The sequence below is a fragment of the Procambarus clarkii genome, chromosome 18 (assembly GCF_040958095.1).
Source record: "Procambarus clarkii isolate CNS0578487 chromosome 18, FALCON_Pclarkii_2.0, whole genome shotgun sequence".
Classification (NCBI taxonomy): domain Eukaryota; kingdom Metazoa; phylum Arthropoda; class Malacostraca; order Decapoda; family Cambaridae; genus Procambarus; species Procambarus clarkii.
The window spans coordinates 22,585,471-22,610,002 of NC_091167.1; the positions used below are offsets into that span (position 1 = coordinate 22,585,471).

A 24,532-nucleotide genomic window follows, 5' to 3' on the forward strand; every position below is an offset into this window, starting at 1 on the left:
TGCAACAATATTGGCTTGCAAAACCAATATCATTGTGGCACATACCATTGCCAGCACTAACAGCCTGCCTTGCCACTGTGGCAGCCAGTGAAACACACGACCAACACTAGCAACACAACAGGAATAGTGAACGGGGCCACTGAACTCTACCTCCCCCCCCCACCCCACCCATACTTGCAGGTTTTTCTAGTGAACCCTTTGGTTATAAATCGTTAGAGAGAGAGTGCGCGTGTCCCTAGTAGCCTTCTCCTTGGGCAGGGGCAGACCTGCTGCTGGGTCCTGGACGTGTGGACCAGGCCTGTGTGGAGCCCTCCCTGAGTCTTGCTACACTGTAGAGAAAACCTAGAGAGTCGAGATGGAGCATTGGTGCAGCACTGATAGATATATTATAAATATAGATGTGTGTTTAATCATTCATGGAACCCTCCTGAAGCCTAGTCTCTGGTGGATATGTGGGCCTGCGGGCCGCTCCAAGCAACAGCCTGTTGGACCAAGCTATCACAAGTCGAGCCTGGCCCCAGGCCGGGCTTGGGGAGTACAAGAACTCCCGAAGCCCGTTTCAGGTATGGTCCAGGTAGTTAGTCTTTCTAGATATCCTCGAGAGTCCGCAGAGTACCTAGCCAGTTCAGACCTGGAGCCTCACCAGAGCTCTCTCTGGACCAAGAATGATCCGTGATCATGCCGAAGTTTAGTTACCTTGGTGAAGGCGGGTGGACGTGCCCACGCTGCCAGGGAGGGAGGGATAACAAGTGCTCCACTGTCCTCGGCTCACTGGGTGCTCCTCGGAGCAGCGAGAGAGGAAGATGCTGGCGCGGACTCGGTACATCATGGAAGACAAGCAAGAGCAGCATCAAATAAGGCGAGTCCTGGAAACCTGGAAGATCAGAGATTAGACACACACAGCGCAGTGAAACGAAGAGGTGTCAACACAAAAACGAAAAATTGTTTTCGTCGAGACCCAAATAAACAAAGAACCCCAGCTGGGAGTGACAAAACCCAGGGATAAGCCGCGAAGGAAGGAGGCGGGAAGTAACGATCGCGCGCGAACTGGCGTGGGTGGCGGGAAGGAGATCGCGCGCACCTCCGCTCATCAATTATACTGCGCGATTATTTTCTTAGGCACTTAGGCTTTCATTATTATGATGATGAGGCCCCAGGTGCTGGGAGCAAGGCGGGTGTGGGCAGGTGGGGGCGGAGAGCGACACAGGCCGCCCAAGCGTCTTCAATGTTTTCTCACGGAGGGTGTTGTTGTGGGGTGGGGTGGGGGGTTGTGTGTGTATAGGGGCAGTAGAGGGTGTGGGTGGGAGTTTGTATTGGTTGGGGAGGGGAAGGAGGAGGGGTGGGGGGTGGAGAGAAGCAACATCTTGAGGAGCCGTCGACCTATATTTACTCTTCTGAAGATGGAGTTAATTATTTACCCGCAGAGAGCACGAGTGAAGAGCTCTCGGGGTGGGGGGTCGAACCCCGGGAACATCGGCCACACCGAATACTTCGTTCTGTCCGGTGTTCCATATCGGCAGTAATGAATAATGTTACCCGGCATCGTCTACACACATATGACTAGCTACATATGACTATGTAGAGAAACGACACGAGTAAAAACACCTTCCGGTCCTGAGCCGGAGTTGGGCGCCACGGTTGCATCCTTGCACGAAGCGCGCGACACTGATTGGTGGGCGCCGCCGTCTGGAAGTGTAGCGCCCAAATTGGCGACACTGACACACGGTGGCGGACGGTCCAGGAGATGGATGGTCCTGCCCTACATGTGGTCAGGGTCAGTCTGGAGACTTGTGTCTCGAGTGTGGCGAGGCGGGGTCAGGGGTCAACCTCTACATGCTAGAACCTATATGTAAACAAAATGGTACAGTCAAACACGCGCCCACATTACCATCCACCCACACATCCACACATCATCCACACACACATCCACACACACATCCACCCACACATCCACCCAAACATCCACACACCATCCACCCACACATCCACACACCATCCACCCACACATCCACACACCATCCACCCACACATCCACCCACACATCCACACACCATCCACCCACACATCCACCCACACATCCACACACCATCCACCCACACATCCACACCTCCAAACCCCCAACCCCCCACACATACAGGGGCCTAGTGGCTGAGTCGACAGAGCTCGGCACTCGTAATCCTAGGAACCGAGGATCGATCCCGGCGACGGCGGAAACAAATAGGCAGAATTTCTTTCATCATGATGCACCTGTTCACCTAGCAGTAAAATAGGTACCTGGGAGTTAGACAGCTGCTACTAGTTGTTTCCTGTGTGTGGGGGGGGATGTGTGTGTGAAAAAAATCAGTTGATTGATTGTCAGTTGAGAGGCGGGCTGAAAGAGCCAGAGCTCAACCCCCGCAAGCACAACTAGGTGAGTACAACTAGGTGAGTACACACACGCAGTACTATTCTGTACTCGGACCTATCTTGTTTTTTATATACGTAAATGATCTCCCGGAGAGTATAGACTCATTCCTCTCCAATGTTTGCTGACGACGCCAAAATTATGAGAAGGATTAAGACAGAGGAGGACAGTTTGAGGCTTCAAGAAGACCTGGACAAGCTGCAGGAATGATTCAACAAATGGTTGTTAGTTTAACTCAAGCAAATGCAATGTAATGAAGAAGGTGTAGGGAGCAGGAGACCAGATACAAGGTATCATCTGGGAGATGAAATTATTCAAGAATTAGAGAGAGAGAGAGACTGAGACCTGGGCGTTGATATCACGCCAGATCTATCCCCTGAAACCCATATCAAGAGGATAACATCAGTGGCATATGCCAAGTTGGCGAACATAACGGCCTTTAGAAACTTGTGTAAGGAATCATTCAAAACTTTGTATACCACATATGTCAGACCAATCCTGGAGTATGCGGCTCCAGCATGGAGTCCATATCTAGTCAAGCATAAGACTAAACTGGATAAGGTTCAAAGGTTTGCCACCAGACTAGTACCGGAACTGAGTGATATGAGCTATATACCTTGGTTACCTTGAGGTGCTTCCGGGGCTTAGCGTCCCCGCGGCCCGGTCGTCGACCAGGCCTCCTAAATGGAGGGAAATACATAGAGAGACTACGGGAATTAAACCTCACGTCGCTGGAAGACAGACGAATTAGAGGGAACATGATCACCACATACAAGATTCTCAAAGGAATTGATAGGGTAGATAAAGACAGACTATTAAACACAAGGGGCACATGCAGTAAGGGGACATAGGTGGAAACTGAGTGCCCAAATGAGCCATTCAGACATTATTTTTTTTTTAGTGTCTGAGTAGTTGACAAATGTAATGCATTAGGAAGTGATGTGGTGGAGGCTGACTCCATACACAGTTTCAAATGTAGATATGATAGAGCCCAGTAGGCTCAGGAATCTGTACACCAGTTGACTGACAGTTGAGAGGCGGGACCAAAGAGCCAAAGCTTAACCACATCAAGCACAAACAGGTGAGTACAACTAGGTGAGCGCGCGCGCACAAACACACACACACACTACAGGGCCTCGTAGCCTGGTGGATAGCGCGCAGGATTCGTAATTCTGTGGCGCGGGTTCGATTCCCGCACGAGGCAGAAACAAATGGGCAAAGTTTCTTTCACCCTGAATGCCCCTGTTACCTAGCAGCAAATAGGTACCTGGGAGTTAGTCAGCTGTCACGGGCTGCTTCCTGGGGTGTGTGTGTGTGTGGTGTGGGGAAAAAAAAAAAAAAAAAAAAAAAAGTAGTTAGTAAAACAGTTGATTGACAGTTGAGAGGCGGGCCGAAAGAGCAAAGCTCAACCCCCGTAAAAACACAACTAGTAAACACAACTAGTAAACACACACACACACACACACACACACACACACACACTCCGACACGCATTCAGTAATGGTAAAGCCAGGGTCACAAATGTAATAGACTACTAATACAGCCCAACAGAAATCAAACAAGACGAAATAGGATGGACAGACTGCATATGAATCTGACTGTCAAGAAGCCTTGACACAGTGCTCCGCAATAGACTAGAGTACATGTTGGAGGAGCGGGCAAGAGTGACGGGGAAGGCGCTCCACTGGACACGCGAGTAACTGAGTAACAGAAACAGCAAGTCACTGTGAGGGACGAGATCCCAAATTGGCGAGATGTCACCCGCGGAGTCCCACAGGGCTCAGTACTCGGACCTATCCTGTTTCTGGTATACGTCCATAAGATTCCAGAGGATATAGACTCTTTCCTCTCACTGGTTGCCTATTAAAATTTACGGTGAAGATTGACACAGGAATATAGATATAAACTACAAAATGACCTAAATAATCTCAGACTAGTCAAACAACCTTGGACCGTTCTTTCAGACGGGAAATTAAAACATTCAAAAGTCAGGTAGAGAGAACGACCTAAGGGATGCCTGGGCCCCGGGCCGGGCTTGGGGGAGTAGAAGAACTCGCAGAACCCCATCCAGGTACAGTCCAGGTACTCCCAACACTAAGAGGTATGAGACACAAGGGAGGCTGAACCTCAAGACGCTGGCAGGCACAAGAGTTATGGGAGACATGATTTACAATCTACACAATCCATTCACGTGGGCTCTAGGTGACTCGAACCCTGGACCCCACGTGTGTGAGGCCGAAGGTCTGCCGACCGAGCTATTGAGTAGTCTTAATAAGGAAAGGTTCCAGAAGCAACAGCCTGCTGCCAATTCACAATCTACAATTTACTAATTTACAATCTACATAATTGTCCGCGTTATTGTTAGGGCAGATGAGGTTGGTGCTTGAGATGGCAGACAAAGTGGCAACTGAGAACCTCAATGAGCTACAGAGATATTATAAATCATCGTGTCAGTGAGCAAACCAGCCCATCCTACTGTTCAGATAGTACTTATAGTAACTATGTACACTATCGTACATATATTGACATAATCGACAATTACAATGTAGAATTTAGTACTATTGTATTTGGACAAAGTGGGAAAAAAGTTTTGTATTTGTTACTAATAAAACCAAACCTAACCATGCTAGGCCTAATATAGTACATATATGTGCTATACTAGGCCTCGAAATATTTAAGTTTGGTTTTATTTTTATTTTTATTGGACTCTTATATAGTGAATAGTATAAAATTCTACAATCTGACTGTCTATTGTCTGTGTGTCCCATGGCACACAGTTACAAAAAGGTCTACCCACTCAGGAGGATGGGTTGGAACACATTGAATACGCTATAAGAAGTGAGAGGATGGAGGCCCATTTCAACTGTAGATATGATGCAGCCCAAGAGGCCCAGGAACCTGTACACCAGTTGATTGACGATTGAGAGGCGGGACTAAAGAAGCTTAAGCACAATTAGACGAGTTCAACTAGACGACGAAAAGGCTTGGCCCCGGGAGCTGAAGCTCGCCCTGCAAGCACACACAGGTGAATAATCCTGCATACATACATACATACATACATACATACATACATACATACATACATACATGCATTCATACATATATTGATGGACAGCCAATCATGAGGAGACCAGGTAAATATGACTGAAGAGCCATAATTGATAGTATATATGGTAATGTGTATTTGAGCCAGGCTATGTTTTTTGGGGGGAGTAAAGAGGAAGGAGAGGCATAGGTGAAGGGAAGTATAGAAGTGGGAAACACAGTGAGAGGTATGAAAGCAGGCGGCGGGCTGTCCGCCTTGCTGACACCATGTGTGGGTGTTGGGCTATGGTCTTGTGTCTCATGGGAACCCTGTCAAACACTGGTGAGAGTGAGGGGAGGGGGCGTGCGTCACTCTGGCGGGGGAGGGGGACAGGTCACTCTGGCGGGGGAGGGGGACAGGTCACTCTGGCGGGGAAGGGGGACAGGTCACTCTGGCGGGGAAGGGGGGGAACTTCACTCTGGCCGTGGAGGGGGGGGGGTCAGGAGGACGGTGATAGAAAATGGATGAAATTGTACATAGGATTAAGGGAGAACTAAAGGGGAACATAATGCGAAATGGAAGACGAGTGAGAGAGAGGGTGACTAAGGAAGACTATCCTCGAGGACTGGAGGCGCGGAACAATGTCAGTATCGAGGCGCAGTGTGTTAAGGGGACAATGTAAAAAAAATACCAAAAAAATCACGAGACCTTATTAATTTATTGCATTTACTTAGTTGGAATTAATAGAATTAGGGTTCAAGACTAATCATGTTGTCAGTGTGAAGGCGTTGTCTCGGCCGCTGGAACTCACTCCAGTTGAGCGGTGGCTGAAGGAAGGTCCATTTGGGCGTCCAAAATATTTGTCATTTCTTATATTTGTCCTTCTGTTGTGTTGGTGTCAGACGCCTGGCATGCATCGAGATGCACATCATGGTGGGCTGGTTGTAGTGTGTGTGGCCGGTCCTGCTCCCCCTGGAGGTGTGTCTTGGGTGGTGGTGGGGACCTGCCGCAAGGTTGGGCGATGACCTGGAATCATTTGGCTACTTATAGCAATCTTCCCCTACCTATTATTCTCTACCCCTCCTCCCCACCTAACTACCTTCCTTTCCCCAGTCTATCCCTCACCCGTTCCTATCCTCTCATAATTTCTTATACATTGACGTATTTCTACTGACGTAGTCAGCACACGCACTCTCCACCTCCCCTCGCTGACGTCACCACCACCTACCTGAGGGGACTCTACGTGATGGGACGCCGGGATGAGGACGGGCGGCTGGCTGTTTAACATGGGTCGCCCGTACACAAACACCACCACGTGGCCGCCACCACAACACTCCTACGGCCGTGTGGCTGACGGTCCACGGCCCGCCACACTCCGCCAAGGTAAACACGAGACGCCTGGATAGCTGCTGGGGGGGGGGGCAGCTATGGCACCACAGGAGCTGTGTCCCCCCCCCCCCCCAGCACAGACCTGTGGGGGGTGATGGGAGACGGGGGTCGGTGAGGGCCGCTGCAGGAGGCGGAGGTCAGGATACATTTTCAATCGGGGGAAGAGTTTGGCTTGTTTGTTCTTCCATAAAAGGTAGAGAGATGGTCGTAGCATTCCATCCGCTGTGCCCGACCTGCCTCTTTTGGGCGAGGCCCTGAGGCCTAGGGAGGGAGGGGGCTGGCGGCCGTGTTATGAGGGGCGGTGGTGAGGGGGGCGGGAGGGTGTGAGGGGCGGGGTGTTTGTGCAGGTCTCCCATGAGTGGACACTCAGTCCTGGACTCTGTCTTGACTACTGACGAAACACTAATTTATACACATGGGGATTATGGGTCGTCACGCTGACACGGGAGCTTCTGACACCCCTTCCACCCGCCCTCCACCCAGGCTCTGCCGCCCACCACCCAGGCTCTGCCGCCCACCACCCAGGCTCTGCCGCCCACCAGTCTTAATTAAACAAAATAATAGAGAGTAGAAATAGTGTTTTTCACCCCTCTTGGTTGGTCCTCACCTGTAAGTGCCCGCATGGTCAAACTGGTCACCCCCCACCTGGTCACAACCCCCACCTGGTCACAACCCCCACCTGGTCACAACCCCCACCTGGTCACAACCCCCACCTGGTCACAACCCCCACCTGGTCACAACCCCCACCTGGTCACAACCCCCTCCTGGTCACAACCCCCACCTGGTCACAACCCCCACCTGGTCACAACCCCCACCTGGTCACAACCCCCACCTGGTCACAACCCCCACCTGGTCACAACCCCCACCTGGTCACAACTATTGAACAAAACAGACTGCTTAAAAAGCCTCACAAACCCAGCCCCAAATATCGTCATGCTTGGGGCTGACCAACCTAAGGTACTTAAAATGTAAGAATGCAGCAAATACAGTTATATCCCAGAGAATCCCAGGACGTAGCCTAAACGAACAGTCACACACACGATCATGGACACACATTATGGATGTGTGACAGATTTACCTCACTTTTTTTTAGTTACGAAAACGCTATTTGTCAAAAGTAGATACTGTTCTTAAAAGATTTCCCCATTTTGCACCTGCAAGATAAGGTAAATTTCAGGAACTGACAGATGTTAATCTAATTGTTTGAGAAGCTGTTCACTCGAGACAGTTAAGCAAGTCCCAGCTGTGTCTGGGTACAAGTGACTGGATGAACAACCCAGCGGGTTTTCTTCCTATTGGTAAGAGTTGAACATGCTGCTATGGCAGTGTGTCCGCACACAGGATGAGTGGCGCTGCCCAATAAACTCCCCCCTCGGGGAAAGGGGGGGCGACGCCGCTTTCAGTGAGCCTTAAACACACTGAAGATTGATAACCCAAAGGAATTCTTCATGAATGTGATACCACCACAAAATCATATATCAGATGTCACCCCAACCCCTCTGGAGTTTGAAGAAGCTATAGACAGTATGCCTATGATAAAGGAAGGACAAATACTCTAGTCCGATAGCACTAACATCTCACGTCATAAAAATCTTTGAAATAAAAAAAAAAAGAGTTCTAGGAAGTAAGATCATCAAACACATTGAATCAGTGTCTATACATAGTCCTGGACAAAACCGGTTCAGAACAGGACGATCCTGCCTCTCACAATTGCGGGACCACTGCGACATTGTCCTACTGCTCCTTGAAGTGCTGGGTGGTCGTGGACACACACACACGCACCACCTTCACCACCTCTTCAGGTCCTCCTTGGGACGCTGCGGCGCCCACAATTCCCACACTGCTGCTAACCCTGAAAATGGCGCTTCAGCTGTCGTTGGCCACAACTTCACTCATCACCCAAGATTGTTTTTGCTGGTTACCTACCTACCTCCCCTTACGTTCCCTACTCCATATCACCAGACCTATTGGATACCCTCTCATACCTCCTTTTCCATATGTATCCTTCCGTCCCCGCTCTTCTCCCTTCCACCACCCTGTTCCTCCTCGCCTCTCGGAGATAACCCGGTCCTGTGAGGGACGAGGCATCGGTCACGGGGTCCTGTCCAACAACAAGAAGGCGTAAAGAACGATCGCGCATGAAACCTGGGATTACCGCCAGAGGAGCGCCACCTGGTGACAGTAATCCCCAGTCGGTATTCACACCGGCGGCTCGGTATGGTTCCTATAGCACCCGTTGCAGGATCTTCTCCACAGATGGCGCTGACTGGGAAGGTAAAGCCACTGAGTGCCACAAGGACTTCCAACTTCTTTCTCTCGTGATATCAAACCTGTTCTACAGGTTTGGAAGCTTTGGTGAAGCTAAATTGTAAACTTAAAATATTTTGACCTGAGAGGAGCGGGGTTTACGTTATGAGTAGGCTTGTGAAGGGTAAAAAGGTGACGGGAAACGACAGTTTGCGGAGGAGACGAGGGACGGCAGGCTGTAAACAAGGTCAGCTTTGTTGCAGCTTTAAACAGCACGCAGCTGACATCAGCTTTAAGCAGCACGCAGCTGACATCAGCTTTAAGCAGCACGGAGCTGACATCAGCTTTAAGCAGCACGCAGCTGACATCAGCTTTAAGCAGCACGCAGCTGACATCAGCTTTAAGCAGCACGGAGCTGACATCAGCTTTAAGCAGCACGGAGCTGACATCAGCTTTAAGCAGCACGGAGCTGACATCAGCTTTAAGCAGCACGGAGCTGACATCAGCTTTAAGCAGCACGCAGCTGACATCAGCTTTAAGCAGCACGCAGCTGACATCAGCTTTAAGCAGCACGGAGCTGACATCAGCTTTAAACGGTACCTGGCTGACAACAGCGCTTGCTGAGAGCCTGACCTACCCTTCGGGACTTAGCATGGAGGCAGCTGTGTCAAGTCTTAGATTAAGGTACTCTGCCACATCCTTACCTTTCTTCCCCTACCTCTTAATACCTCTCCTGCCTCCCTTACCTTACCTTCCCTACCCTACAATGGAGCCAACTTCATTCTTGGAGGCGAAGAAGTGTGTGTGAGGGAGCTAGTGTGGTGTCTAGTATGAGGCACAGTGTGAGGGAGCTAGTGTGGTGTCTAGTATGAGGGACAGTGTGAGGGAGCTAGTGTGGTGTCTAGTATGAGGGACAGTGTGAGGGAGCTAGTGTGGTGTCTAGTATGAGGGACAGTGTGAGGAAGCACCCGGTGTTCAGAACAACTTTTACATTCCAATTAGAACATCTTGTCCGTCTTCAGTGATGACATTTCCCTTCTTAATTATTCGAGTCGATCGATCGCTCGCCAGTGACGCGAAGAGCACCTCGCCATAGACACGCGGGATCACGCTCGCGGGATCTGTCTAAAGGGAGTGGTTGGGAGTGGGTCATGTTAAGGAACCCCCAACATGTCGCGGGGTCCTTTAAGATGTCCCGGGGTCCTTTAAGATGTCGTGGGGTCCTTTAAGATGTCGCGGGGTGTGGACCGTAAGAGAGAGCGTGACGATAAAGGTCTTAAGTTGTATCAAGGTGCTCTGATATGGTTTGTTATATCAAGTAGTGGCTGGTCGACCGCTGTGAGTTGGCTGATCTATTTTTGGTGTCTGCGGACAGCTGCAGCACACACTGCTGGTGTCTGCAGACGGTTACAGCAGACACTGCTGGTGTCTGCGGACGGTTACAGCACACACTGCCGGTGTCTGCGGACGGTTACGGCAAACACTGTTGGTGTCTGCGGACGGCTGTAGCAGGCACTGCTGGTGTCTGCGGACGGTTACAGCAGACACTGACACAGCCGCCATTCACCTCAGCACTGGCGGGTGGAGCTTAATAATCCTCTCTCTCCCTCACAACACAAAAACCTTCTCGCTTCTGAGGGTAAAAAATGTGACCACTTGCCATATTGAGGTCATGTTGTGAGGGACTTTAAGGTTATTTAAGGTGGGCGTCTTTGTGAGAGTGTTTCTTCTCTCAACTTGTTTCACAACTCCGCAAAAGTCTTGGATTTAACTGTTATGTGTGGTCTGAGGTCGGGCTTAAGGTCCATCAACCTGTGGAAGGTTATTAAGGCTCGTAATGACTAAACTGGACTAATCAGCAAGTATACTGCTAATTTGAACTTAAATCAACAGTTTGGTACACTTTTCAGTGTAACTACCATACGTGGAGCCAGCAGTGTTGCCAGTGAGGCAGATCATGTCAGTGTAGTGTTACGCTAAAACTTGCTTATAACTAACTAACAGTCCAGCGAGTGTTTTGACTCTTGCAAATATATTCCTCCTTTATTCGGATTAAAATTGTTACAAATGGCAATTCAATCTGATTGTAAACATCTAATTTTTACCTCTTAACTAGTTTGACTTCATTGAAGATGAAGCCAAACATCTTGGGACGTCTGGCTTCATGGGATGATGAGTGTGGTCCCTGTGATTGACGGCCGACAGTCTCACTCTTGTCTTGACATGATTCGTCAACGCCCTCAGTCAAGGACGAAATTTATGAGACAAATTTAAGTGCATATTGATGATGTGAATAATGAGAGTTCCATACACTATTAGCGAGCTCACGACAAGACTTACATCTTCCGTCTTGTCTTCCGCCCCCGAGATAATGGTCAGGAATTTTTGGAAGAATGGTTTAATAAGATTTTAAAAGCTTTTACCGAATCAAGATATCCTCTATAGGTGCTCCTGGGTACTGATAACATTATAAGAGATGGATTGTGTGTGTGTGTGTGTGTGTGTGTGTGTGTGTGTGTGTGTGTGTGTGTGTGTGTGTGTGTGTGTGTGTGTGTGTGTGTGTATGTGTATGTGGGTGTATTCACCTAGTTGTGCTTGCGGGGGTTGAGCTCTGCTCAACCCCCGCAAGGTTGAGGCTGGGTCTCCCCCCCCCTCCACAGTTGAGGCTGGGTCTCCCCCCACCCCCCTACCGTTGAGGCTGGGTCTCCCCCCCCCCTCCACAGTTGAGGCTGGGTCTCCCCCCACCCCCCTACCGTTGAGGCTGGGTCTCCCCCCCCCCTCCACAGTTGAGGCTGGGTCTCCCCCCACCCCCCTACCGTTGAGGCTGGGTCTCCCCCCACCCCCCTACCGTTGAGGCTGGGTCTCCCCCCCCCCTCCACAGTTGAGGCTGGGTCTCCCCCCACCCCCCTACCGTTGAGGCTGGGTCTCCCCCCCCCCTCCACAGTTGAGGCTGGGTCTCCCCCCACCCCCATACCGTTGAGGCTGGGTCTCCCCCCACCCCCCTACCGTTGAGGCTGGGTCTCCCCCCCCCCTCCACAGTTGAGGCTGGGTCTCCCCCCACCCCCCTACCGTTGAGGCTGGGTCCCCCCCCCCCACACACACACCGATCTAGAGCAGCCGCCAACGGAACGAATTGCTAATGATACATTACACAAGTGTCCGGAGAAATGGGTTTTTAAAAATCCTTGTGGAATCGGGCGGTAATTATCGGTTGTGGGTAAAATTGGTTACAATCAGACTGAACGTGAGCGTTAAAATGCAGTTGTGAGATTACGCTCTGAATTGAACACTAAATGTCGAGAAAATGGGGCGATAAATGTTTGTTATTTCATGTGAAAAATGTTGGTGAATTGGGAGGGGAAAGTGAATGTTGGTTCACTTGTGATGCACAACAAATATTAGTGTTGTGTACCTCGTGTTGTTGAAGACGGGCGGTCATCCTCCGTGGAGCTGTCAATCGCTGAATGTCCAGTAGTGCCAGACGGGTCTCCCAATCCTGAGCACTCCAGTTGCAAACTCTGTGAGCAGGAACTACGGCATGATCTCCCGCACTACATCACTGAATGCCCAGTTATTAGACCTTTCAGACCAGTTGGCATGAGGTACCTGGAGCTTTGCAATTACTTTATTCACTCTCGTATTCCTGAAGATATCCTCACAGTATACCCAAAATTTGCCAGTGCAGGCTATTAAACACATGGCTCTGTATGACTAACCATCCTGCGAGATGGGGACTTGTATTACCACTGCTGCCTTATTCAATCTTGTGGTGTTGATATCCTCAAAATGCATCCGGAGTCTGCCAGTGCAGACCGCTTATCACATGCCTCTGTATGACTAACCATCCTGTGTGATGGGGATTTTTTTGCATCACCTAGTTAGCTTTTTGACACACTGTACTCCCCTTCATATAGTCTAGGGCAGCTGCATAAATGCCGGCGTATTTAAATGTTTATAAAGTGAGAAGTGTTAGGGATCTCTGGCAGGGTGAGCGAGGGTTCTAATATCTCTCGTTATCGGGAATGTGTATAGACGAAGGGTACCTGTAGCATTTCAGGCCATCACAGGTGTTCAGCCATGTGATAATGTCGCGCCTTGATGACAGTCAGTCTCACACACCTGGGACCTCGCGGCCGAGTAGACAGCGATCGGGGGTCGTAGTCCTAAGGGCCCGGGTTCGACTCCCGACCGAGGCAGAAACAAATGTACAGAGGTTTTTTCACACTAATGCCCTGTTCATCCTTGCAGTAAATATAGGTACCAAGGAGTTAGACAGCTGCTACGGGCTGCTTCCTGGGGATGTGTACGCACCTAGTTGTGCTTGTGGGAGTTGAGCTTTGGCTCTTTGGTCTCGCCTCTCAACGGTCAATCAGCTGGTGTACAAGTTCTTGAGCCTACTGGGCTCTATCATATCTACATTTGAAACTGTGTATGGAGTCAGCCTTCACCACATCACTGCGTAATGCATTCAACTTGTTAACTACTCTGACGCTGAAAAAGTTCTTTCTAACGTCCCTGTGGCTCATTTGGGTACTCAGTTTCCACCTGTGTCCCCTTGTTCGCGTTCCATGGTGTGTGTGTGTGACATGTAGTAGTAGCAGACAAAGAGGAAAAATAGATTGGTTAGAAAGGCGGGTCCAAGCGGTAATAGCTCGATTCTGCAGGGACAAATAGTACATACACGTCATGACGACGACAGCCACACCATGGCCCGTGACGACGACAGCCACACCATGGCCCGTGACGACGACAGCCACACCATGGCCCGTGACGACGACAGCCACACCATGGCCCGTGACGACGACAGCCACACCATGGCCCGTGACGACGACAGCCACACCATGGCCCGTGACGACGACAGCCACACCATGGCCCGTGACGACGACAGCCACACCATGGCCCGTGACGACGACAGCCACACCATGGCCCGTGACGACGACAGCCACACCATGGCCCGTGACGACGACAGCCACACCATGGCCCGTGACGACGACAGCCACACCATGGCCCGTGACGACGACAGCCACACCATGGCCCGTGACGACGACAGCCACACCATGGCCCGTGACGACGACAGCCACACCATGGCCCGTGACGATAGCTCAACACACCAGCACTAGGCTGTAGCCGACCAAGGTGTGGGTAAGGCCTGAGCAAGACGCTGTAGTTACGGGTCGTAAACACTGTAAGGCTGAGCAAGATATCAAGATGATGCCATAGGGGAGAGATCCCACAAGATATCATGGACAATGAAGGTGTGGATGCACGCTCTGCCGTCTCGCCCAGCCATCAAGATATTACCCTCCGTCATAATAGCTCTACAGAGCCCCCTAGAGTGTCGGCACCCCGTAACCCTGCCCTCTACACCGCCCTTGTGAGTACCGCCGGAGTACAGAGTACCGCAGGGCTCTCTGCTTTCCCTCTCACAGTACCACAGAGCGTTGGTGGTGGTCTAGGAAGAACTATACGACCACAGAACGTCTTTTCCCATTTGTTTTGTTTGGGCCCCTCCCTCTATCTCCCCTTTCCTTAATCGATCCTCTCCTCCCTCCATCCGCTCCTCCTCCCTCCCCACCACCCTCCCCACCTCCCTCCTCCCTCCATCCCCCTCCCCCTCCCCCCTTATAGAGTCGTATATTACTGGTGTGTTATCCCTGAGTATGGATGGTTGAGTGTACTCGCCTAGATGTACTCACCTAGTTGTGCTTGCGGGGGTTGAGCTTGGGCTATTTGTATACCAACTGGTGTACAGGTTCCTGAGCCTACTGGGATCTATCATATCTACATTTGAAACTGTGTATGGAGTCAGCCTCCACCACATCACTACTTAATACATTCAATTTACTAACTACCCTGACACTGAAAAAAAATCTTTGTAATGTCTCTGTGGCTCATCTGGGTACTAAGTTTCCACCTGTGTCCCCTAGCTCGTGTTCCACCAGTGCTAAAGTGTTTGTCTTTTTCCACCCTGTCAATTCCCCTGAGAATTTTGTAGGTGGTTATCATGTCTCCCCTTACTCTTCTGTTTTCCAGGGACGTGGGGTTCAACTCCTTTAGCCTTTCCTCGTTGCTCATACCTCTCAGTTCCGGGACGAGCCTAGTGGCATACCGCTGAATCTTCTCTAACTTTATCATGTGTTTAACTAGGTATGAACTCCAGGCTGGAGCTGCATATTCCCCAGGGGGAGGGGGAGGGGGGGGTGGAGGGAATTATCATTCCAGGTAGTGGTGAGAGCCAAAGATTATGGTCACACCACCACCTCCTCCCACACACTTGGTCAGTCTGGTCGTACGATAAGATTCTGGGAAGCGTGTATCGGGGCCCGACAGGACAGCTAATTATATCAGTTCCAGTAAGCCAAGGGCACTGCAATCAAGGGGCGACGCGAGGCCGTTTGAGTCATATCTTTATTTTTTTTTTCCTACCTGGTCCTGTGATCGAACCTTTGAACCGTCAGATGCTTCACTCGTACTACCAAGACACACATACCAGCCTAACCTAACCTAACCTAACCTAACCTAACCTAACCTAACCTAACCTAACCTAACCTAACCAAGGTCTACCTATGCACTAAATCTCTCTTGTAGTACACAAACTTAGTCAGTTCACAGGTCAAGATTTGTACTTATTCCAGAGAAGAAAGTTTTAATTTGTACTTTGTCATAGATTGTACCTGTCATAGATTGTATACTTGTCATAGATTGTACCTGTTATAGATTGTACCTGTCATAGATTGTACCTGTCATAGATTGTACCTGTCATAGATTGTATACTTGTCATAGATTGTACCTGTCATAGATTGTACCTGTCATAGATTGTATACTTGTCATAGATTGTACCTGTCATAGATTGTACCTGTCATAGATTGTATACTTGTCATAGATTGTACCTGTCATAGATTGTACCTGTCATAGATTGTACCTGTCATAGATTGTATACTTGTCATAGATTGTACCTGTCATAGATTGTACCTGTCATAGATTGTATACTTGTCATAGATTGTACCTGTCATAGATTGTACCTGTCATAGATTGTATACTTGTCATAGATTGTACCTGTCATAGATTGTACCTGTCATAGATTGTACCTGTCATAGATTGTATACTTGTCATAGATTGTACCTGTCATAGATTGTACCTGTCATAGATTGTACCTGTCATAGATTGTATACTTGTCATAGATTGTACCTGTCATAGATTGTACCTGTCACAGATTGTACCTGTCATAGATTGTACCTGTCATAGATTGTACCTGTCATAGATTGTATATGTTATTGTAGCTACAAGCCAAAGGATGAGTTAATGTATACTCAGATGAGTGTACTCTGAGGAGGCCACGCCCCCAGGGGTCACGCCCCTAGGGGTCACGCTACCAGAGGTCACGCTCCCAGGGGTCACGCCCCCAAAGGTCACGCTCCCAGGGGTCACGCCCCCAGAGGTCACAGCCCCAGAGGTCACACCCCCAGAGGTCACGCCCCCAGGGGTCACGCCCCCAGGGGTCACGATCCCAGAGGCGTGACTTGTGGGTCTGAGGAGGAGGGGGGGGGGAGGTGGGAGTAACCAGTGACCCTCACTTGAGACAGGCATGTCGCTGCTTGTACTCTTCTCGTTAATTACCAATCACTGACAAGAGTCCTTAATGGCCTCGTTAGTCACCGGCTTGTTCAGTAGACTCTAATTACTCCTTAGGCCGGTACCGAGATGGTAGGTAAATCTTCGTGGTGTGTTTAGCGCGTCAAGAGAAGAAAACTTCTCACGGCCGCAGTTATACGGACATTATCGGTATTAATCTTATACGAGAGCAGTTCTTTGTTATGTTGGCTTCGTCGAGGACAAGGATGGAGAGTCGTGAGCCCCGTTGTAATGTATGGGCAGGTGGCCGTGGGCGACGCCACCCACGCTCCTCCACTCTCCAACATGAACTAGCAGTTAGTATCCCCTCGATCGTGACTGTTAGCTGGTTGAGTGGGATAGAGGGCAGCTGGTGACAACTAGCCGTCAACTGACAAGAACTGTCAGTCAGTTGACGGCAGCTAGTAGGGTCTCACTGTCAACTGGGAGACATGACGTTAGTATCAAGGTGTGGCTCACATGACGTTAGTATCAAGGTGTGGCCCACATGACGTTAGTATCAAGGTGTGGCTCACATGACGTTAGTATCAAGGTGTGACCCACATGACGTTAGTATCAAGGTGTGGCCCACATGACGTTAGTATCAAGGTGTGACCCACATGACGTTAGTATCAAGGTGTGGCCCACATGACGTTAGTATCAAGGTGTGGCCCACATGACGTTAGTATCAAGGTGTGACCCACACGACGTTAGTATCAAGGTGTGACCCACATGACGTTAGTATCAAGGTGTGACCCACATGACGTTAGTATCAAGGTGTGGCCCACATGACGTTAGTATCAAGGTGTGGCCCACATGACGTTAGTATCAAGGTGTGGCCCACATGACGTCAGTATCAAGGTGTGGCCCACATGACGTTAGTATCAAGGTGTGGCCCACATGACGTTAGTATCAAGGTGTGGCCCACATGACGTTAGTATCAAGGTGTGGCTCACACGACGTTAGTATCAAGGTGTGACCCAACATACCCCGATACTTGGCCCGCATTGCATGTGCTTTACCATTCCATGTGGTCCGTGTCAAAGCTTCGTATCGTGGAAATGTGAACTCAGCCACCCGCACGCGGGTAACGTGCTAGTAAAGCACGCCTCCGGAGCCTCGTGCTGTCGTGATCAGGTTCAGTCCGTGTCGGTGAACACCCGGAGCGACGGATCAGCTGTACGTGACGTTGTTGATCAAGTGTGTATATGAACATTTAGGAGGGGAGGTTGAGAGAGAGAGCCGGATAGGTCACCTGGCTTCCATTAACGTCCTCTTCCACATCAGAGGGAAGAGTTTCGTCGCGTGTTGGCAAAGGGAAACAATCCCTGGCGGGATGATATGGCTGTGTGCCTGGTCGCTCTCCCTGGCCTTAACGACAGACCTGGCCGGTTATCATGTCATTAGTCGTGCCTCATCGATAACTTCAGGGGAGGGGGGGGGGTAGGGTGGGGGAGGAGGGGTTTAAGGTGGTGTATTACCGTGGAAATTCTTGGCTTTTGGCAGTGACTCGTTGAGAGATTATTGCTGTCACTGTTGTGTTTCTGAGGCTCTTTGATTCAGCTTGGAAATGGTTTAAACGCGCGCGTCGAAAGGTTTAGTGATGGTCGGCCTTATCACGAGACTCAGCGGTCGTGGGAGGTCTTTCCTTCTTCCGCCCTGCACACCTTCCTTCCCTCCCCTCTCCCTTCATTCTCCCTTCCCTCTCCCTCTATTCTTCCTCTCCCTCCCCTCTCCCTCCCAACACCATTACCTGCACAACAACAAAAGTAGGTGAGTACTGGCTGCTCACCCCCCCACCTACATCTCTCTCTCTCTCTTTCTCACACACACACACACACACACACACACACACACACACACACACACACACACACACACACACACACACACACACACACACACACACACACACACACACACACACACACACACACACACACACACACACACGCACGCAGGAACACAAAACAATTATCCTCGCATAATCGCGACGGAGCTGATTTTGGCTACGCCTTTATAGTGTGTAAATGCAGCAGTTGGGGGGAGGGGGAGGGGGGGGGAGGCCCGGGGCGGCAGCATGGGCACAGGACCACCAGTACTGGTACTGGTGGAGTGCCCGACGACTCCTCTGGCCCCGCACCTGGACGTCAAGTTACCGGTGTAGGGAAGCTGTTATTGTAGGAGTTAGTTGTGGCAGTGTGGCGCGGGCGGGAGGAAGACAGTGCCACGCCAAGCTTCAGGAAGCATTGGTACCTCGGTACGGTGGTGGAGGTGGGTGGGTGGGGGGGTTACGCACGAGTGCACGTGCCTTGATAAAAGGCGTACTCCGTGTTACCGTGGAATGCGTGTTACTCCTGCATATGAAGATTTCGAATTCATTATCAGGGCGCCGGGCGGGTGGGACCATAGAAGCCGCCAGTTGTCACCTGAGGAACGACGACGGCTTCGCCTGGTTAAAGGCGCGCGTGCGCATACAAGGTGCCGGTTAGGTGGTTGGGTTGTTTACTGGAGTGAACGGCGCCCTGAGTGGAAATGACCTTCTTAGGAGGGAATCGGGAACATCTTTCGGCATCTTCCCAGAATCTCAAGAACCCATATCTGCCCCGGCCGCCTGCCACCCACTCACACCTTGCTTGTGTCACACCTACGGTACACCCACACCTTGCTTGTGTCACACCTTCGGTACACCCACACCTTGCTTGTGTCACACCTACGGTACACCCACACCTTGCTTGTGTCACACCTACGGTACACCCACACCTTGCTTGTGTCACACCTACGGTACACCCACACCTTGCTTGTGTCACACCTACGGTACACCCACACCTTGCTTGTGTCACACCTACGGTACACCCACACCTTGCTTGTGTCACACCTACGGTACACCCACACCTTGCTTGTGTCACACCTACGGTACACCCACACCTTGCTTGTGTCACACCTACGGTACACCCACACCTTGCTTGTGTCACACCTACGGTACACCCACACCTTGCTTGTGTCACACCTACGGTACACCCACACCTTGCTTGTGTCACACCTACGGTACACCCACACCTTGCTTGTGTCACACCTACGGTACACCCACACCTTACTTGTGTCACACCTACGGTACACCCACACCTTGCTTGTGTCACACCTTCGGTACACCCACACCTTGCTTGTGTCACACCTTCGGTACACCCACACCTTGCTTGTGTCACACCTTCGGTACACCCACACCTTGCTTGTGTCACACCTACGGTACACCCACACCTTGCTTGTGTCACACCTACGGTACACCCACACCTTGCTTGTGTCACACCTACGGTACACCCACACCTTGCTTGTGTCACACCTACGGTACACCCAACAAATAACGACGCAGCGCCATCCTCAGCGTTATCAGTGCTGCTCCCAAACGGAACTGACTAAAAACCATGAACCTTGACCCCAGAGACTAGCGTGCCACCAGTCAGGTGGGGCCCGTGGTGACCTCGCGGGGCGGCGGGTGAGGGCCCACTCTTAACGGCCCCCTAGAAGGCCGAACGAATAAGGTACCAATTTATGTCCATCTTCCACAGTGTTAGTCCCGGATGGCTCCCCGCCCCGCCATTATCTCCCGCTCGTAATTTCAGGCTGATCTTATTAAGTTTTTGTAATTTGCGAGATGCATTTGTGTCGGGCTCCGCAGGGCTCTTTCGTCCGCCCTCAGCTCATCCCTGAACACCCGGCGCTGTATTAGGGCATCAAAGAAGTGGGGGTTAGGACTTTTAAGGGCACCAGGAAATCCAATATGAGCGCTGAATACGCCACGAAACTGGTTTGGGACTAATAGGGAATCTTCAGGATATCAAGAAAATTAAATTAGAAGTCCTGATTGGCAACGAACCAGAAAATGAGTTGGTACAGGAAATTAGGACTTGAGATGTTTAGAGAGTAGACACATAATATTAGGGTTTCCAGATATTTACTTCAAGTCAATAAAAACTGGATGTTCATTTTTCATACAATTTTAGAGAGAAGGTATTGTGACTAAAGGGAATCATTCACAAGATTACCAATAATCGAAGAACGGGGCCCAGGAGTTGTAGCTCATCTCTTACATATACAGTTAAATAAATGCACACACAACACCCCCCCCCCCCCCGAGGATGCTTTTTGTAAGTACAGGTACATGGTCATTTGTGCAGCTACCCTGGACTAGGGGTGGGCAACCCTTGGCACGCGTGCCACTTTTGGCGCGAGTGCCAAGGGTTAAACCCCTGACCTAGACTCTGAGGATGTCATAGCACTGGCACACTTAGGATTCGTTATGAGGATATTCTCATAATTGGATTGGATAAGGTCCAGCTCCAGCGACCTTATACTGGCAGGTAGGAAGGGTCTAGTAACTGGATGTTTGTAAGGTAATGTTGGAGAGCCTGGACGCAGGAGCCGGGGCGTGTTATCTGCCGCGTATCATGACGAAGGTTGGTAATCTTCACAGGCGTTACAAGAGCCAGCCGTAACAGCTCTAAGTTGACTTGATCATTCCCTCACGATCGAGGGGACCCTCGGCTGTGGTGGTGGGTGTCGAGGGCCCCTCGGCTGTGGTGGTGGGTGTCGAGGGCCCCTCGGCTGGACACCAACACAGTCGACGCTCTCTCCTCTTGTCATTATCGTTCGATGGAGGTTGTCTGGACGTGACGGTTGTGTGGATAACCTGGAGTGAAGATGTTAGGATAGGAGGAGGTTGTCCGGACGTTAACGGGTGTACGGATATGGAGGAGTCAGTGGTGTTCGGTTATGGAAAATACATTGATACGGGGGAGGCAGAGGGTGGTGCTGGCTCCCTAAACCTTAAACTCGGTCAAACCATCACAAAAGCATCCATATATTGAGTCCTCCCCCCCCCCTTCACCCTTCACCCTCACCCCCTCCCCCCCTTCACCATGCCTCCCTTCACCCTTCACCCTCACCCCCTCCCCCCCTTCACCCTTCACCCTCACCCCCTCCCCCCTTCACCATGCCTCCCTTCACCCTTCACCCTCACCCCCTCCCCCCCTTCACCATGCCTCCCTTCACCCTTCACCCTCACCCCCTCCCCCCTTCACCATGCCTCCCTTCACCCTTCACCCTCACCCCCTCCCCCCTTCACCATGCCTCCCTTCACCCTTCACCCTCACCCCCTCCCCCCTTCACCATGCCTCCCTTCACCCTTCACCCTCACCCCCTCCCCCCCTTCACCATGCCTCCCTTCACCCTTCACCCTCACCCCCTCCCCCCTTCACCATGCCTCCCTTCACCCTTCACCCTCACCCCCTCCCCCCTTCACCATGCCTCCCTTCACCCTTCTACACAAAGGAAATCGATTGTAAATAAATTTTTGTTCCAGTTTATGACTATCCACTTTTCCGTTACATTTCTAGAGTTTCGCTAAGCACTTTGTGACCTTTCATCGTGTTAAGCATTTAAGCGGCGATAAGGCTCCTTTAAGACCCGGATTTGATAATGTGGTGAGGATGGAAACGGTCGTGGCGGCTTCGTCGTGGGGGCTTCGTCGTGGGGGCTTCGTCGTGGCGGCTTCGTCGTGGCGGCTTCGTCGTGGCGGCTTCGTCGTGGGGGCAGGAGCGCGCAGTGTTCCTAAAATACCTGGAGCTGGCTGGGTGAGCGCCATGAGAATGAACCCAGGAGTCCTTAATGTTATTCGGTGGACTGTGCCAAGGCCGCCACATCCCGCTCCCACAAGGGCTACTCCGGCATGACAAAACGACGGATAATTTGGAAGGTGTAAGATTCTTGCTTGTGTAAGGGGCGCCATGATGGCTCCAGGTGGCCCAAGGCGGTTAGTTGGCTCGCTGCCTCCTTAACCAGCACGCCCCGTGAATGCTAACTACCGCCTTAAGAAACACTGATAATAACTGGGGGGATTTGTATTCGCGACAAGCGGGCTTTGTTTTTAACATTAGTGTTTCACCCACGTAGTCCGCTCAGTGGGTGACTTGAATGCTCTGTAAGTAGCGATCCTGCAGCTCTACGCCGCCGTGGCTGCTGCTACCGCGCTATCGTAGACGCCGCCACTGATGCCGCCGTCGTAGACGCCGCCACAAACGCCGTCGTGGTAGACGCCGCCACAAACGCCGTCGTGGTAGACGCCGCCACAAACGCCGCCGTCGTAGACGCCGCCACAAACGCCGTCGTGGTAGACGCCGCCACAAACGCCGCCGTCGTAGACGCCGCCACAAACGCCGCCGTCGTAGACGCCTCCACAAACGCCGCCGTCGTAGACGCCGCCACAAACGCCGCCGTGGTAGACGCCGCCGTCGTAGACGCCGCCACAAACGCCGCCGTGGTAGACGCCGCCACAAACGCCGCCGTGGTAGACGCCGCCGTGGTAGACGCCGCCGTGATAGACGCCGCCGTGGTAGACGCCGCCCAGGAGCCTGGCGCTGAAGAGTGGTATAGGGAGACGTGGCGTGACTCAGGGTCGGCCACTACCAAAGGGGGGTCCCCAGCTGTGTTTATGAGTGTCGATGAGGCAGGCGATGAGGATGACCCCCACAGCGACGCCCTTTGTCGCTCCACAGGCTACACACGCCGCTACCACCCCTTACATCTCCCTCCCCCTCCTGCCCACCACACGCCCCTGCCTACCACACGCCCCTGCCCACCTCACGCCCCTGCCCACCACACGCCCCTGCCCACCACACGCCCCTGCCCACCACACGCCCCTGCCCACCACACGCCCCTGCCCACCACACAGCGGCGGCCCTAAGAGCATAGATCTACTAAATGGAAACAGAGCCCCACCATACATATTCCAAGATGAATTACAAGCCAGAACAACCCATAATCCCCAATTAAAAGATTCGGATCCAAACATACACGCAAGCATCTGAGTGTATATTTAAATGCTGCACATTATTCACCCATAAACATACACATGTGTTGAAAAACATTTGAAGAACCTTACGCGCGCGCGCGTACACTTTTTTTTTAAAGTTCAAGAGAGAGCAAGCTTAGCTAAGCTGCCCAGCACATATACATTGTGTCAGCAAGGCGGACAGCTCGCCTGCTATGGTAACATCGTGTCAGCAAGGCGGACAGCTCGCCTGCTATGGTAACATCGTGTCAGCAAGGCGGACAGCTCGCCTGCTATGGTAACATCGTGTCAGCAAGGCGGACAGCTCGCCTGCTATGGTAACATCGTGTCAGCAAGGCGGACAGCTCGCCTGCTATGGTAACATCGTGTCAGCAAGGCGGACAGCCCGCCTGCTATCGTAACATCGTGTCAGCAAGGCGGACAGTTCGCCTGATATTTTATTTATTTCTCACCCTTTATTCCTCATTTACAAAACTTTTCCTTCGCATACACCTCTCCATCATCCTCAATCCGCCCCCCCACCCCGTCCCCCCACCCCGTAACCCCACCAAAAAAAAAAACTTGCATTAACCCTATTATACTTACCCCAGTACACCTACACCAGTACATCTACCCCCTATATGCCTTCATCAGTACACCTGCCCACAGTACACCTGCCTACAGTACACCTGGCCACAGTACACCTGGCCACAGTACACCTGCCTACAGTACACCTGCCTACAGTACACCTGGCCACAGTACACCTGCCTACAGTACACCTGGCCACAGTACACCTGGCCACAGTACACCTGGCCACAGTACACCTGGCCAAAGTACACCTGCCCACAGTACACCTGCCCACAGTACACCTCTCCTCGCGGGCTCCACACATCAACCTGTGACCCGTCTCTAAGACAAGCAGCCTCCTGAAATGATTGTACTTATTGGTACTTTTGAGCAAATAGTTACTATGATTTAGTGATGGCCTATTTTTGTACTATTCATTTTATAGAACGGAAAAAAAAATTAA

The 24,532-nt window shown here is 51.3% G+C and overlaps 1 protein-coding gene and 1 long non-coding RNA gene across 2 annotated transcripts in view; one reads left to right on the plus strand and one right to left on the minus strand.

Annotated features, from left to right (window-relative positions):
- LOC138365822 (arginine and glutamate-rich protein 1-like) overlaps nucleotides 1–24,532 on the plus strand; it is a 259,325-nt gene that overhangs the window by 125,645 nt on the left and 109,148 nt on the right. The window lies entirely within an intron of this gene.
- LOC138365823 (uncharacterized) overlaps nucleotides 6,319–24,532 on the minus strand; it is a 108,562-nt gene continuing 90,348 nt past the window's right edge. Inside the window, exon 3 of the long non-coding RNA XR_011229031.1 lies at nucleotides 6,319–6,455. This is a non-coding gene — a long non-coding RNA (uncharacterized lncRNA). The remainder of the gene's footprint in view (nucleotides 6,456–24,532) is intronic.